Source organism: Leuresthes tenuis, unplaced genomic scaffold (assembly GCF_036924035.1).
Source record: "Leuresthes tenuis unplaced genomic scaffold, fLeuTen1.0.hap1 SCAF_21, whole genome shotgun sequence".
NCBI classification, from domain to species: Eukaryota; Metazoa; Chordata; class Actinopteri; order Atheriniformes; family Atherinopsidae; genus Leuresthes; species Leuresthes tenuis.
In genome coordinates, this window is record NW_027325375.1 from 13,401,680 (window position 1) to 13,418,185 (window position 16,506).

Here is a 16,506-nt window from a genome sequence, read left to right on the forward strand (position 1 = left end):
TTCGGATTCCTGAAGAATGAGTCTGGTTCTTTCTCATAATACAAAGTTTGTTGTTTATTGTTGAAACTTCATCAGAAGTGAAGAAATAAATGAATGCCTATCAACAAATGTGGGATCTAAACTCTAGTGCTTCCTCAAGCATTAAGCATGTCACACAGCCCAAACCTATAACATTTCAGGGCACACCACACAGTTAACAACCACAGTGAAGTGTCAAAGCCCAAACATGTAACATTCAACAGGACACTTACACAACACATTCAAATCAAACAGTCAGACAACATACAAGAACATATACCCCAGCCGGCATTGCTCCCTGCCTATTTTCCTACAGCTCACTATGTGTGCGCACACCTTTATTCACAAACTCTTCAACTTATACTCTTTTACCGAAGCTGCTACAGCTCGATTGGCCGAATACGGAATAATCCTAATTTGGTGAATTTGACATCTGCCTTACATGTAACAGATTAGCGGTTTAGCAGTTTTAATTTAGTTTGAGTGAAGGAATTCATTTTATAGCAAAATCCGAAATCGTGAAGAACTCATGAAAGTAAGCTTATTCTCGGATTCCTGAAACTTTAGATTTGCTATTTCTTTTACTGCAAAGTACAACGTTGGTTTTTTTGTTTAAATCTTTCAAGACATGGTACATATGAAGGACAAAGCAGTTTTAACATAGTTTGAGTGAAGGAATTCATTTTATTGATAAAATCCCAAGAGTCTGCTGAGAAAAGAGAGTGAATGCGAAGTAGACTTTAACACGGCTCTGGGAGCGAGCCGAGTGCGGGCTAACCGGGAGAATTGCTTGAAAGAAACGCGACACCGAATGAGCGGTCAGAACAAAGCCTCAATACGGTTTTCCCGTGGTGTTTTTGTTGCTGCCTTGTCTTTTGCACAGAGTAAAAGACAAGGCAGCCATCGAATAGGGCCCGATTGTTCCTACTTGGTCAGCCGAGGAGCAAGGGGGGGGGGGGGGGGGAGCAAGCGTCTCAACCAAGCAAAGCTCACCATTGGGAAGGTGGCTATGCCAACTAGCCTGATGCCCTGCTCCCGCAGTGACGGATAATCGTACTCTGGTTTCTCTTCATAACGTACAAGTCTTTCGCCTTTTACTAAAGACTTCATTACGGTGAAAAAAAATATGTGAATGCCTCATAGAACACTAAAAGTGGAAATGTTTTAGTTTGAGAAAAAACAACTTAATCTTAAGCAATCAGTAGGGTAAGAAAGGGTAAGAAAAGGTGCAAATGCCAACCATACATCACTAAAAGGTGGAGCGGAAGTATTCGGCTGCAAGTAGGTGCGAATGCCTGACAATGTATGATCAAAAGAGGGAGCGGAGGTTTTCGGCTGCAAGGTCTGAATGTCCAACCATAATTTCTAAAAATCGGGGAAGAAAAGGCTCGAAAGCCCGACTATACACCATCAACAGCTGGAGCGGAGGTGTTCAGCTGCAAGGTCTGAATGTCCATCAATAATTGCTAGAAAACATGGAAGAGAATTTTCGAATATCAAACCGCACATGATCATAAGCGGGAGAGGAGGTGTTAAAATGCAAAAAGGTGTGAATGTCCACCAATTATTACTGCAAAATGGGTAAGAAAAGGTACGAATGCCAAACCATACATCATCAAAAGCAGGAGTGGATGTGTTCGGCTACAAGAAGGTTTTAATGTCCGACCATAGTTTGTAAAAAGCGGGTAAGAAAAGGTTCGAATGCCCGAACATACACCATCAAAAGAGGGAGTAGAGGTGTTCCACTGTAAGAAGGTGTGAATGTCTGACCATAGTTGGTAAAAAAAGGGTAAGAAAAGGTTAAAATACCCGACTGTACACAATCAATAGCGGGAGCGGAGTTGTTCGGCTACTAAAAGGTGTGAAAGTCCGACCCTGGTTTGTAAAAAGCGGGTAAGAGAAGGTGCGAATGCCCGACAATGTATGATCAAAAGAGGGAGCGGAGGTTTTCTGCTGCAAGAAGGTCTGAATGTCCATCAATAATTGCTAGAAAACGTGAAAGAAAATTTTCGAATATCAAACCACACATCATCATAAGCGGGAGAGGAGGTGTTCAGCTGCAAGAAGGTGTGAATGTCCGACCATAGTTTGTAAAAAATGGGTAAGAAAAGGTGCGAATGCTCAACCATACATCATCAAAAGCAGGAGTGGATGTGTTCGGCTAAAAGAAGGTGTGAAAGTCCGACCATGGTTTGTAAAAAGCGGGTAAGAAAAGGTTCGAATGCCCGAATATATACCATCAAAAGCGGAAGCGGAGGTGTTCGGCTGCAAGAAGGTGTGAACGTCCGACCAAAGTTTGTAAAAAGCAGTGAAGAAAAGTTTCGAATATCCAACCAAACATAATCAAAAGCGGGAGCAGAGCTGTTCGACTGCAAGTAGGTGTGAATGTCAGATCATAATTTGCTAAAAGCTGATGAGAAAGGGTGAGAATGCCCGACTATACACCATCAAATGCGGGAGCGGAAGTGTTCGGCTCTGAGTAGGTGTGAATGTCAAACCATAATTGCTGAAAAATGTGTTAGAAAAGACTAGAATGCCGGACCATACATCATCAAAAGCGGGAAAAGTGGTGTTCGGCTGCAAGTAGGTGTGAATGTCCAGCCATAATTACTCACAAACCGGTAAGAAAAGGTAGTATTGCCAGACCATACATTATCAAAACAGGGAGCGGAGGTGGTTCAGCTGCAAGGTGTGAATGTCTGACTAAAGTTTATAAAAAGCGGGTAAGACAAGGTGCGAATGCCTGACAATGTATGATCAAATAAGGGAGCGGAGGTTTTCGGCTGCAAGGTCTGAATGTACAACCATAATTTGTAAAAACCGGGGAAGAAAAGGCTCGAAAGCCCGACTATACACCATCAAAAGCGGGAGCGGAGGTGTTCTGCTGCAAGTAGGTGTGAATGTTCGACCATAATTTGTAAAAAGCGGGTAAGAAAAGGTTTGAATGCCCGACTATATATTGACAAAAGCAGGAGGAGAGGTCTTCGGATAAGAGTGGGTGAGAATTTCCAACCATAATCAATAAAATGCGGTGAAAAAAAAGGTGTGAATACCCCATAGAACACTAAAAGGTGGAGCAGAAGTGTTCGGCTGCAAGAAGGTGTGACTGTTCGACTATATTTGGTGAAAAGCAGGTGAAGCAAGGTCTGAATGCCCAACCTTACATCATCAAAAACGAGATCAGAGGTGTTTGGCTGCAAGAAGGCCATAGTTTGCCAAAAGCGGGTAAGCTGCGAATGACCGACTAAATATCAACAAAAGTGGGGGCGGAGGTCTTCGGATGCAAGTGGGTGTGAATATCCCACCATACAAGTATGGTGGAGAGGAAGCTGTGAATGGCCGACCATAGTAAAAAGCGGGTGAGAAAAGGTGCGAATGTCCAATCATACATGATCAAAACAGGGAGCGGAGGTGTTTGGCTGCGACAAGATGTGTATGTCCATCCATAATTCATGAAAAGCGGGCAACAAGTAGGTTTGAATACCCATCATCAAAAGCAGGAGTGGATGTGTTCGGCTACAAGAAGGTTTGAATGTCTGACCATAGTTTGTAAAAAGCGGGTAAGAAAAGGTTCGAGTGCCCGAACATACACCATCAAAAGAGGGAGCGGAGGTGTTCCGCTGTAAGACGGTGTGAATGTCCAACAATAGTTGGTAAAAAGCGGGTAAGAAAAGGTTAAAATACCCGACTGTAAACAATCAATAGCGGGAGCGGAGTTGTTCGGCTACAAGAAGGTGTGAAAGTCCGACCATGGTTTGTAAAAAGCGGGTAAGAAAAGGTGCGAATGCCCGACAATGTATGATCAAAAGAGGGAGTGGAGGTTTTCGGCTGCAAGAAGGTCTGAATGTCCAACCATAATTTGTAAAAACCGGGGAAGAAAAGGCTCGAAAGCCCGACTATACACCATCAAAAGTGGGAGCGGAGGTGTTCAGCTTCAAGACGGTCTGAATGTCCATCAATAATTGCTAGAAAACATGAAAGAAAATTTTTGAATATCAAACTGCACATGATCATAAGCAGGAGAGGAGGTGTTCAGCTGCAAGAAGGTGTGAATGTCTACCCATAATTACTGAAAAATGGGTAAGAAAAGGTGCGAATGCCTAACCATACATCATCAAAAGAGGGAGCGGAGGTGTTCCGCTGTAAGACGGTGTGAATGTCCGACCATAGATGGTAAAAAGCGGGTAAGAAAAGGTTAAATTACCCGACTGTACACAATCAAAAGAGGGAGCGGAGTTGTTCAGCTAAGAGAAGGTGTGACAGTCCGACCATGGTTTGTAAAAAGCGGGTAAGAAAAGGTGCGAATGTCCGACAATGTATGATCAAAAGAGAGAGCGGAGGTTTTCGGATACACGAAGGTTTGAATGTCCTACCATAGTTTGTAAATAGCGGGTAAGAAAAGGTTCAAATGCCCGACTATACACCATAAAAAGCGGGTGCGGAGGTGTTCCGCTGTAAGACGGTGTGAATGTCTGACCATAGTTGGTAAAAAGCGGGTAAGAAAAGGTTAAAATACCCGACTGTACACAATCAATAGCGGGAGCGGAGTTGTTCGGCTACAAGAAGGTGTGAAAGTCCGACCATGGTTTGTAAAAAGCAGTTAAGAAAAGGTTCGAATATCCAACCAAACATAATCAAAAGCGGGAGCAGAGCTTTTCGACTGCAAGTAGGTGTGAATGTCCAGCCATAATTACTCACAAACGGGGGAAGAAAAGGTAGTATTGCCAGACCATACATGATCAAAACAGGGAGCGGAGGTTCAGCTGCAAGGTGTGAATGTCTGACTATAGTTTGTAAAAAGCGGGTAAGACAAGGTGCGAATGCCCAACAATGTATGATCAAAAGAGAGAGCGGAGGTGTTCGGCTGCAAGGTCTGAATGTCCAACCATAATTTGTAAAAACCGGGTAAGAAAAGGCTCGAAAGCCCGACTTTACATCATCAAAAGCGGGAGCGGAGGTTTTCAGCTGCAAGAAGGTGTGAATGTTCGACTAAAGTTTGTAAAAAGCTTGTAAGACAAGGAGCGATGTCCCGACATTGTATGATCAAAAGCGGGAGCGGAGGTGTCCAGCTGTGAGTAGGTGTGAATGTCCGACCATAATTGCTGAAAAATGTGTTAGAAAAGGTAAGAATACTGGACCATACATCATCAAAAGCGGGAGAGGTGGTGTTCGGCTGCAAGAAGGTGTGAAAGTCCGACAATGGTTTGTAAAAAGCGGGTAAAAAAAGGTTCAAATGCCCGAATATACATCATCAAAAGCGGAAGCGGAGGTGTTCGGATGCAAGAAGGTGTGAACGTCCGACCAAAGTTTGTAAAAAGCAGTCAAAAGCGAGAAAAAGCATTTCGTGAGTTCTGCATGATTTGCTTTGCTCAAACCAAGTTAAAACTGCTTTGTCCTTCCATATTCATCAATGTCTAGATCGACTTCAACAAAGAAAAACATTGGACTTTGCAGTAGAAGAAGTTGAAATCCATCCATTGATAAATATGAAGGACAAAGCAGTTTTAACTTGGTTTGAGTGAATGAATTCATTTTATACATAAAATCCGAAATCGGGCAGAACTCATGAAAATAAGCTTATTCTCGGATTCCTAAAACTTTTGATTTGCTCTTTCTTTTATTGCAAAGTACAACGTTGTTTTTTTGTTTAAATCTATCGAGACATTGATAAATATGAAAGTAAAAGCCGTTTTAACATAGTTTGAGTGAAGGAATTAATTTTATAGATAAAATCCCAAATCATGCAGAACTCCTCAAAAGGGAGGTATGGCTTAATCACAAGTGTGGCTCTTTCTCATTCAGGGTAATATGAGGAAGTTTATGCTTGAAATATATGTAGAAATGGGTACATATGAAGGACAAAGCAGTGTTAACTTAGTTTGCGTGAAGAAATTCATTTTATACATAAAATCCGAAATCGTGCAGAACTCATGAAAATAAGCTTATTCTCGGATTCCTAAAACTTTTGATTTGCACTTTCTTTTACTGCAAAGTACAACGTTGTTTTTTGTTGAAATCTATCTAGACATTGATAAATACCAGCCGAAACTCTGCTGCCGCTTTTGATAATTTATGGTTGGGCATTCTTACCTTTTCTTACCCACTTTTTACAAATTATGATATTACATTCACACCTACTTGCAGTCGAACACCTTCTCATCCACTTATGATCATGTGCGGTTGGGCTTTCGCACCTTTTCTTACCCATTTTTCAGTAATTATGGGTGGACATTCAGACCTTCTTGCAGCCGAAAACCTCCGCTCCTCTTTTGATCATACATTGTCGGGCATTCACACCTTGTCTTACCCGCTTTTTACAAACTTTAGTCGGACATTCAAACCTTCTTGCAGCTGAACCACCTCCGCTCCCTGTTTTGATCATATATGGTCTGGATATAGTACCTTTTCTTACCCGTTTGTGAGTAATTATGGCTGGACATTCACACCTTCTTGCAGCCGAACACAACCTCTCCCGCTTTTGATGATATATGGTCCGGCATTCTTACCTTTTCTAAAACATTTTTCAGCAATTATGGTCGGACATTCACACCTACTCACAGACGAACAACTCCGCTCCCACATTTGATAGTGTATAGTCAGGCATTCTCACCCTTTCTCATCAGCTTTTTGCAAATTATGATCTGATATTCACACCTACTTGCAGTCGAACAGCTCTGCTCCCGCTTTTGATTATGTTTGGTTGGATATTCGAACATTTTCTTAATGCTTTTTACAAACTTTGGTCGGACGTTCACACCGTCTTGCAGCCGAACACCTCCGCTTCCGCTTTTGATGGTGTATAGTCGGGCATTCGAGCCTTTTCTTACCCACCTATTACTTACTATGGTTGGACATTCAAACCTTGTAGCCGAACACATCCGCTCCTGCTTTTGATGATGTATGATTTGGCATTCGCACCTTTTCTTACCCATTTTTCAGTAATTATTGGTCGGACATTCAGACCTTCTTGCACCTGAACACCTCTGCTCCCGCTTTTGATGGTGTATAGTCGGGCTTTCGAGCCTTTTCTTCCCCGATTTTTACAAATTATGGTTGGACATTCAGACCTTGCAGCCGAAAACCTCCGCTCCCTCTTTTGATCATACATTGTCGGGCATTCGCCCCTTGTCTTACACGGTTTTTACAAACTTTAGTCAGACATTCACGCCTTGCAGCTGAACCACCTCCATTCCCTGTTTTGATCATGTGTGGTCTGGAAATACTACCTTTTCTTCCCCCGTTTGTGAGTAATTATGGCTGGACATTCACACCTACTTGCAGCCGAAAAACCACCTCTCCCGCTTTTGATGATGTATTGTCCGGCATTCTAGTCTTTTCTATCACATTTTTCAGCAATTATGATCTGACATTCACACCTACTTGCAGTCGAACAGCTCTGCTCCCGCTTTTGATTATGTTCGGTTGGAGATTCAAACCTTTTCTTAACTGCTTTTTACAAACTTTGGTCGGACGTTCAAACCTTCTTGTAGCCGAACACCCCCGCTTCCGCTTTTGATGGTATATATTCGGGTATTCGAACCTTCTCTTACCCGCTTTTTACAAACCATGGTTGGACTTTCATACCTTCTTGTAGCTGAACAACTCCACTCCTGCTTTTGATGATGTATGGTTGGACATTCGCATCTTTTCCTGCCCATTTTTCAGTAATTATGGGTGGATATTCACATCTTCTTGCAGCTGAACACCTCCTCTCCCGCTAATGATCATGTAAGGTTTGATATTCGAAAATTTTCTTTCATATTTTAAAGCAATTATTAATGGACATTCACACCTACTTGCAGCCGAACACCACCTCTCCCGCTTTTGATGATGTATGGACCGGCATTTTTACCTTTTCTAACACATTTTTCAGCAATTATGGTTGGAGATTCACACCTACTCACAGCCGAACAACTCCGCTACCGCATTTGATGGTGTATAGTCGGGCATTCTCACCCTTTCTCATCATCTTTTTGCAAATTATGATCAGACATTCACACCTACTTGCAGTCGAACAGCTCTGCTCCCGCTTTTGATTATGTATGGTTGGATATTCGAACCTTTTCTTAACTGCTTTTTACAAACTTTGGTTGGACGTTCACACCTTCTTGTAGCCGAACACATGCACTCCTGCTTTTGATGATGTATGGTTGGGCATTCGCACCTTTTTTTACCCATTTTTCAGGTATTATGGGTGGACATTCACACCTTCTTGCAGCTGAACACCTCCTCTCCCACTTATGATCAATTGTGGTTTGATTTTCGAAAATTTTCTTTCATGTTTTCTAGCAATTATTGATGGACATTTAGACCTTCTTGCAGCTGAACACCACCTCTCCCGATTTTGATTATGTATGGACCGGCATTTTTACCTTTTCTAACACATTTTTCAGCAATTATGGTTGGAGATTCACACCTACTCACAGCCGAACAACTCCGCTACCGCATTTGATGGTGTATAGTCGGGCATTCTCACCCTTTCTCATCAGCTTTTTGCAAATTATGATCTGACATTCACACCTACTTCCAGTCGAACAGCTCTGCTCCCGCTTTTGATTATGTTTGGTTAGATATTCGAACCTTTTCTAAACTGCTTTTTACAAACTTTGGTCGGACGTTCACAATATCTTTCAGCCGAACACCTCCGCTTCCGCTTTTGATGGTGTATATTCGGGCATACGAACCTTTTCTTACCCGCTTTTTACAAACCAAGGTCGGACTTTCACACCTTCTCTTTGCTGAACAACTCCGCTCCCTCTTTTGATTGTGTACAGTCGGGTAATTTAATCTTTTCTTACCCGCTTTTTACCATCTATGGTCGGACATTCACACCGTCTTACAGCGGAACATCTCCGCTCCCTCTTTTGATGATGTATGTTTAGGCATTCGCACCTTTTCTTACCCATTTTTCAGTAATTATGGGTAGACATTCACACCTTCTTGCAGCTGAACACCTCCTCTCCCGCTTATGATCATGTGCAGTTTGATATTCGAAAATTTTCTTTAATGTTTTCTAGCAATTATTGATGGACATTCAGACCGTCTTGCAGCTGAACACCTCCGCTCCCACTTTTGATGGTGTATAGTCGGGCTTTCGAGCCTTTTCTTCCCCGGTTTTTACAAATTATGGTTGGACATTCAGACCTTCTTGTAGCTGAAAACCTCCACTCCCTCTTTTGATCATACATTGTCGGGCATTCGCACCTTTTCTTACCCGCTTTTTACAAACCATGGTCGGACTTTCACACCTTTTAGTAGCCGAACAACTCCGCTCCCGCTATTGATTGTGTACAGTCGGGTATTTTAACCTTTTCTTACCCGCTTTTTACCAACTATGGTTGGACATTCACACCTTCTTACAGCAGAACACCTCCGCTCCCTGTTTTGATTATGTATGGTTTGACATTCGCACCTTCTCTCACCCGCCTTTTACTATGGTCGGCCATTCACAGCTTCCTCTCCACCATACTTGTATGGTGGGATATTCACACCCACTTGCATCCGAAGACCTCCGCCCCCAATTTTGTTGATATTTAGTCGGTCATTCGCACCTTACCCGCTTTTGGCAAACTATGGCCTTCTTGCAGCCAAACACCTCTGATCTCGCTTTTGATGATGTAAGGTTGGGCATTCAGACCTTGCTTCACCTGCTTTTCACCAAATATAGTCGGACATTCACACCTTCTTGCATCCGAAGACCTCCGCCCCAAATTTTGTTGATATTTTGTCGGACATTCGCACCTTACCCGCTTTTGGCAAACTATGGCCTTCTTGCAGCCAAACACCTCTGATCTCGCTTTTGATGATGTAAGGTTGGGCATTCAGACCTTGCTTCACCTGCTTTTCACCAAATATAGTCGGACATTCACACCTTCTTGCAGCCGAACACTTCCGCTCCACCTTTTAGTGTTCTATCACACCTTTTTTTCACCGCATTTTATACATTATGGTTGGAAATTTTCAACCACTCTCATCCGAAGACCTCTCCTCCCGCTTTTGTTAATATATTTGAACTTTAGTCGGACATTCAAACCTTCTTGCAGCTGAACCACCTCCGCTCCCTGTTTTGATCATATATGGTCTGGCAATACTACCTTTTCTTACCCGTTTGTGAGTAATTATGGCTGGACATTCACACCTACTTGCAGCCGAACACAACCTCTCTCGCTTTTGATGATGTATGGACCGGCATTCTTACCTTTTCTAACACATTTTTCAGCAATTATGGTCGGAGATTCACACCTACTTACAGCCGAACAACTCCGCTCCCGCATTTGATGGTGTATAGTCGGGCATTCTCACCCTTTCTCATCAGCTTTTTGCAAATTATGATCTGACATTCACACCTACTTGCAGTCGAACAGCTCTGCTCCCGCTTTTGATTATGTATGGTTGGATATTCGAACCTTTTCTTAACTGCTTTTTACAAACTTTGGTTGGACGTTCACACCTTCTTGTAGCCGAACACATGCACTCCTGCTTTTGATGATGTATGGTTGGGCATTCGCACCTTTTTTTTACCCATTTTTCAGGTATTATGGGTGGACATTCACATCTTCTTGCAGCTGAACACCTCCTCTCCCACTTATGATCATGTGTGGTTTGATTTTCGAAAATTTTCTTTCATGTTTTCTAGCAATTATTGATGGACATTTAGACCTTCTTGCAGCTGAACACCACCTCTCCCGATTTTGATTATGTATGGACCGGCATTTTTACCTTTTCTAACACATTTTTCAGCAATTATGGTTGGAGATTCACACCTACTCACAGCCGAACAACCCCGCTACCGCATTTGATGGTGTATAGTTGGGCATTCTCACCCTTTCTCATCAGCTTTTTGCAAATTATGATCTGACATTCACACCTACTTCCAGTCGAACAGCTCTGCTCCCGCTTTTGATTATGTTTGGTTAGATATTCGAACCTTTTCTTAACTGCTTTTTACAAACTTTGGTCGGACGTTCACAATATCTTGCAGCCGAACACCTCCGCTTCCGCTTTTGATGGTGTATATTCGGGCATACGAACCTTTTCTTACCCGCTTTTTACAAACCAAGGTCGGACTTTCACACCTTCTCTTAGCTGAACAACTCCGCTCCCTCTTTTGATTGTGTACAGTCGGGTAATTTAACCTTTTCTTACCCGCTTTTTACCATCTATGGTCGGACATTCACACCGTCTTACAGCGGAACACCTCCGCTCCCTCTTTTGATGATGTATGGTTAGGCATTCGCACCTTTTCTTACCCATTTTTCAGTAATTATGGGTAGACATTCACACCTTCTTGCAGCTGAACACCTCCTCTCCCGCTTATGATCATGTGCAGTTTGATATTCGAAAATTTTCTTTCATGTTTTCTAGCAATTATTGATGGACATTCAGACCGTCTTGCAGCTGAACACCTCCGCTCCCACTTTTGATGGTGTATAGTCGGGCTTTCGAGCCTTTTCTTCCCCGGTTTTTACAAATTATGGTTGGACATTCAGACCTTCTTGTAGCCGAAAACCTCCACTCCCTCTTTTGATCATACATTGTCGGGCATTCGCACCTTTTCTTACCCGCTTTTTACAAACCATGGTCAGACTTTCACACCTTTTAGTAGCCGAACAACTCCGCTCCCGCTATTGATTGTGTACAGTCGGGTATTTTAACCTTTTCTTACCCGCTTTTTACCAACTATGGTTGGACATTCACACCTTCTTACAGCAGAACACCTCCGCTCCCTGTTTTGATTATGTATAGTTTGACATTCGCACCTTCTCTCACCCGCCTTTTACTATGGTCGGCCATTCACAGCTTCCTCTCCACCATACTTGTATGGTGGGATATTCACACCCACTTGCATCCGAAGACCTCCGCCCCCACTTTTGTTGATATTTAGTCGGTCATTCGCACCTTACCCGCTTTTGGCAAACTATGGCCTTCTTGCAGCCAAACACCTCTGATCTCGCTTTTGATGATGTAAGGTTGGGCATTCAGACCTTGCTTCACCTGCTTTTCACCAAATATAGTCGGACATTCACACCTTCTTGCATCCGAAGACCTCCGCTTTTAGTGTTCTATGAGGCATTCACATATTTTTTTTCACCGTATTTTATAGATTAAAATCCGAAGACCCGCTTTTGTTAATATATAGTCGGGCATTCGAACCTTTTCTTACCCGCTTTTTACAAATTATGGTCGAACATTCACACCTACTTGCAGCTGAATACTTCCGCTCCACCTTTTAGGTATGTATGGTTGGCATTTGCACCTCTTTTTATACTGATTGCTGAAGATTAAGTTGTTCTTTCTCAAACTACAAATTTTTTTTAATTGTTGAAACTTGATTTGAAGTGGATAAATAAGGAGGACAAACAGTTTTAAGTCAGGCTGATAGAAGGAATTAATTTTATAGCAAAATCTGTATTTCGTCATATGTCGAGAGATGCTTATTGCTCAAGAAGTTCTTTCTCATTCTACAAAGTACAACGTTGTTTATCGTTGAAACTTGATTAGACATGAATAAATATGAAGGACAAAGCAGTCTTAACTTGGTTTGAGTTAATGAATTCGTTTTATAGGAGAATCCGAATTCGTGCATAACTCATAAAATAGAGCTTATTTTCGGATTCCTGAAGAATGAGTCTGGTTCTTTCTCATAATACAAAGTTTGTTGTTTATTGTTGAAACTTCATCAGAAGTGAAGAAATAAATGAATGCCTATCAACAAATGTGGGATCTAAACTCTAGTGCTTCCTCTAAAATAATTTCCTTTCTCAATTTAGAAATGTGTGTGTGTAAGTCACAACACCCGTGACACCAAAACGGCTTTCTTTTCTCTACACTCTGCACTATGAGTACACACACCAAATCAGAAAGGCTTTTTTCTCTCTTTTCTACATTATGGACTGTGGGGACACAAAACCGCTCTCTCTCTTTTTTTTTTTTATCGTGTGCCAGGGCGTTGTCTCACGTATTAGATTATGCTTAAGATACGAATGGGTTTATCAGTCACATCAGAATCCATACATACTGATCCTCCCGTAATAAAATGGTCGGATCTTATCAAACACACTTTGTTTCTTGTGACAATCAAGTCAGCGAAACAGCGTATACACGTCAAGACACTGAATCAAGTTTGCCACAAGAACTCATAAGTTTGGCAGTATTGCTCTGCCGTCAGCAATCATACACCCATTTTATTTTCGTGAGACATGTGCAAGCACCTGTTCATCTACTGTTCTATCACTATGAATTAGTGATCTATTATCAATAAGGATACTTCTACAACTACTATCAAAGTATGTCCGGACTTCTTATGTTGTCAGTTGCTATATATGAATAAGTGGGTAGCTACTGACAAGCATTAAGCATGTCACACAGCCCAAACATATAACATTTCAGGACACACCACACAGTTAACAACCACAGTGAAGCGTGTCAAAGCCCAAACATGTAACATTCAACAGGACACTTACACAACACATTCAAATCAAACAGTCAGACAACATACAAGAACATATACCCCAGCCGGCATTGCTCCCTGCCTATTTTCGTACAGCACACTATGTGTGCGCACACCTTTATTCACAAACTCTTCAACTTATACTCTTTTACCGAAGCTGCTACAGCTCGATTGGCCGAATACCCTTTGATCCTATTTCGGTGAATTTGACATCTGCCTTACATATAACAGATTAGCGGTTTAGCAGTTTTAATTTAGTTTGAGTGAAGGAATTCATTTTATAGCAAAATCCGAAATCGTGAAGAACTCATCAAAGTAAGCTTATTCTCGGATTCCTGAAACTTTAGATTTGCTCTTTCTTTTACTGCAAAGTACAACGTTGTTTTTTTTTGTTTAAATCTTTCTAGACATGGTAAATATTAAGGACAAAGCAGTTTTCACATAGTTTGAGTGAAGGAATTCATTTTATAGATAAAATCCCAAGAGTCTGCTGAGAAAAGAGAGTGAATGCGAAGTAGACTTTAACACGGCTATGGGAGCGAGCCGAGTGTGGGCTAACCGGGAGAATTGCTTGAAAGAAACGCGACACCGAATGAGCGATCAGAACAAAGCCTCAATACGGGATTCTCGTGGTGTTTTTGTTGCTGCCTTGTCTTTTGCACAGAGTAAAGGACAAGGCAGCCATCGAATAGGGCCCGATTGTTCCTAGTTGGTCAGCCGAGGAGCAAGGGGGGGGGGAGCAAGCGTCTCCACCAAGCAAAGCTCACCATGGGGAAGGTGGCTATGCCAACTAGCCTGATGCCCTGCTCCCGCAGTGACGGATAATCGTACTCTGGTTTCTCTTCATAACGTACAAGTCTTTCGCCTTTTACTAAAGATTTCTGTGGAGAGCAGCACTAATGAGTTGTTTCTATTTTTGGCAGGCTTTACCTTTGCGGGTGAAGCCCTTTCTGTCTGTGCAAAAGAAATCTTCTTACTGTGCAGAGTGACTTCTCTGAGTAGAGTCGCCTTACTTGTTGCGACTGTGCCGATGTTCGAAGCTGGAGTGCAAAGTTGTTGCTTGAATGGTGCTTGCTGGAGCGTGCGGGAGTGCAAAGTTATACCATTTAAAAGGGCTGAAGAGTGCTCAGTGCAGCGGGTGGGCAACACTCTGTCCACCTTGAAAACCGAGGTTACATCCACTACCAGGGGCAGCCCAAGTTCTGCCGCAAGTGTGGTGAGCATGGGCACCTGGTTGAGGCTTGTACCAAGGTGTTATGTGGGAAGAGCAGAGAAATTGGGCAAACTTTTGGAGAGTGTCCAAATGGCAGGAAATGTAATCTCTGTGGAGAATTAAATCACCTCTTCAGAGATTGCCCTAAATCTTTTGCCAACAAATTAAAGATGGTAAAGCCACAGTCAAGCCAACAAAGAGAAGGACCAAAGGTGGCAGTTGGTGAACAAAGTGAAGAGGTTGACCCAATAAATTCAAACTTCCCGCCAAAAGCTTGGATTGAAAGTGAGGAGCAAAAAGGGGAGGGGCCTGTAGAGGCCTCACCACTCAGTGTTGAAGTCTGTGAGAATTCACAGGCAGAGGGTGGAGCTACGCTAAATGAGGAGGAAGAGCAGACAGGTGAGTCTAGTGAAGATACTCACCTCCCCAAAGGTCAACAGCCGAAGAGGACGGCATCTGAGCCTCTGATTCCCCAGTGGTATCAGAGATGAGGGGAAGGGTTAGGTCCCTTTCAGACAGTTCTTCAGTGGAAGAACCTAGAGTCTTCCCCTCCGACTCACCAAATGAGGTCTCCTTTTTAACTTCAGCTCTGCAATCAACCCTCAGGGACTCAAAGTTAAATGCAACATTGCGTCAGAGGCCAACACCGAGAGTCCGAAAAGGAAATATAGATCACCCTACTCACTTTTCACCTAAAGAAATGAAGGAAGAGCTAGTTTCCCAAGAAATAACCTGTGTGTAATTTGTTTTGATAACTTAGAAAAACGAAAATGACATACCTACTTTCCTTTATGCTTTTAATGGTTCTCACCTTCTCAACACTAAATGTGAGAAGTGTGAAATCAAAGACAAGAGCCCAGAGTATTTTATCCTTCTTAGACTCCATAAAATCAGATGTGTTTTTAATACAAGAATGTGGACTACCTTTTTTAAAAAACCATAGACAATGGGAGGAAATGTGGCCCCATTTATCGATATGGAGTGGCTCAAATCAAAATAAAAATGATGGTGTGGCCATTCTAATTAAAAATCCGCATGTTCTGGTGAAAGGTAGCACAGTGGTGAGAGACGGACGGGCACTTTTAGCACACTTGAATTTTATGGGGCAAGACTTTAACCTCTTAAATATTTATGGTTTCAATGGAAAAAATGAAAGGTATGACCTTTTAGAAGATATACAGCTTTACATGCTAGGGCAAGTACCTTTAGTTGTAGGAGGGGATTTTAACTGTATCTTGAGCAGGAAAGATAGAAAAAGAGCAGGGGTAGATTTTAAAGTGGATAAGACTTCGATTTTACTTCAGGGCATATGCAGGGATTTTAAGCTTACTGACTGTTTTAAAACCATGCATCCCAGAGAGGAGGGCTTCACCTGGTTTAGTCATGATGGCACCAGAGCCTCTCGCATTGATTATTTCTTTACTAGAGATTGCCCACCCACTGATGTTAGATTAACCCCTGTTTTCTTTTCAGACCACCTTATGCTCTCCTGCACCCTTTCACCCCCTTCTGGTGTGACGGTAGGAAGTGGTCTGTGGAAACTCAACTGTTCCCTGTTGGAGGATGAAATCATAGTCAGTCAGTACAGGGAATGTTATAAAGAGTGGCAGACCCTTCAAGACCTCTACGAAACACATGCACAATGGTGGGAAATGGTGAAGGAAACGACCCAGACTTTTTATAAACAGCAAGGTAAACGTAAAAAAAGGAAAGAGAATAGATGTATGATGGGACTACATAAACGCTTACAGCGCTACTTTAAACTAAATCAGTGTGGCATAGACTTTAAAGAAGAAATCAAAGATGTCAAAAAGGAAATGTCAGT

The 16,506-nt window shown here is 42.3% G+C and overlaps 2 non-coding genes across 2 annotated transcripts; both read left to right on the forward strand.

Moving 5' to 3' along the window:
• The first annotated feature begins 1,071 nt into the window (after nt 1-1,071).
• On the forward strand, nt 1,072-1,188 carry LOC140280779 (U5 spliceosomal RNA). Its single transcript, XR_011909704.1, has one exon. It is a non-coding gene; the product is annotated as a U5 spliceosomal RNA (small nuclear RNA).
• Nucleotides 1,189-14,295: 13,107 nt separating this feature from the next.
• Nucleotides 14,296-14,409, forward strand: LOC140280643 (U5 spliceosomal RNA). Its single transcript, XR_011909581.1, has one exon. It is a non-coding gene; the product is annotated as a U5 spliceosomal RNA (small nuclear RNA).
• Nucleotides 14,410-16,506: the final 2,097 nt, after the last annotated feature.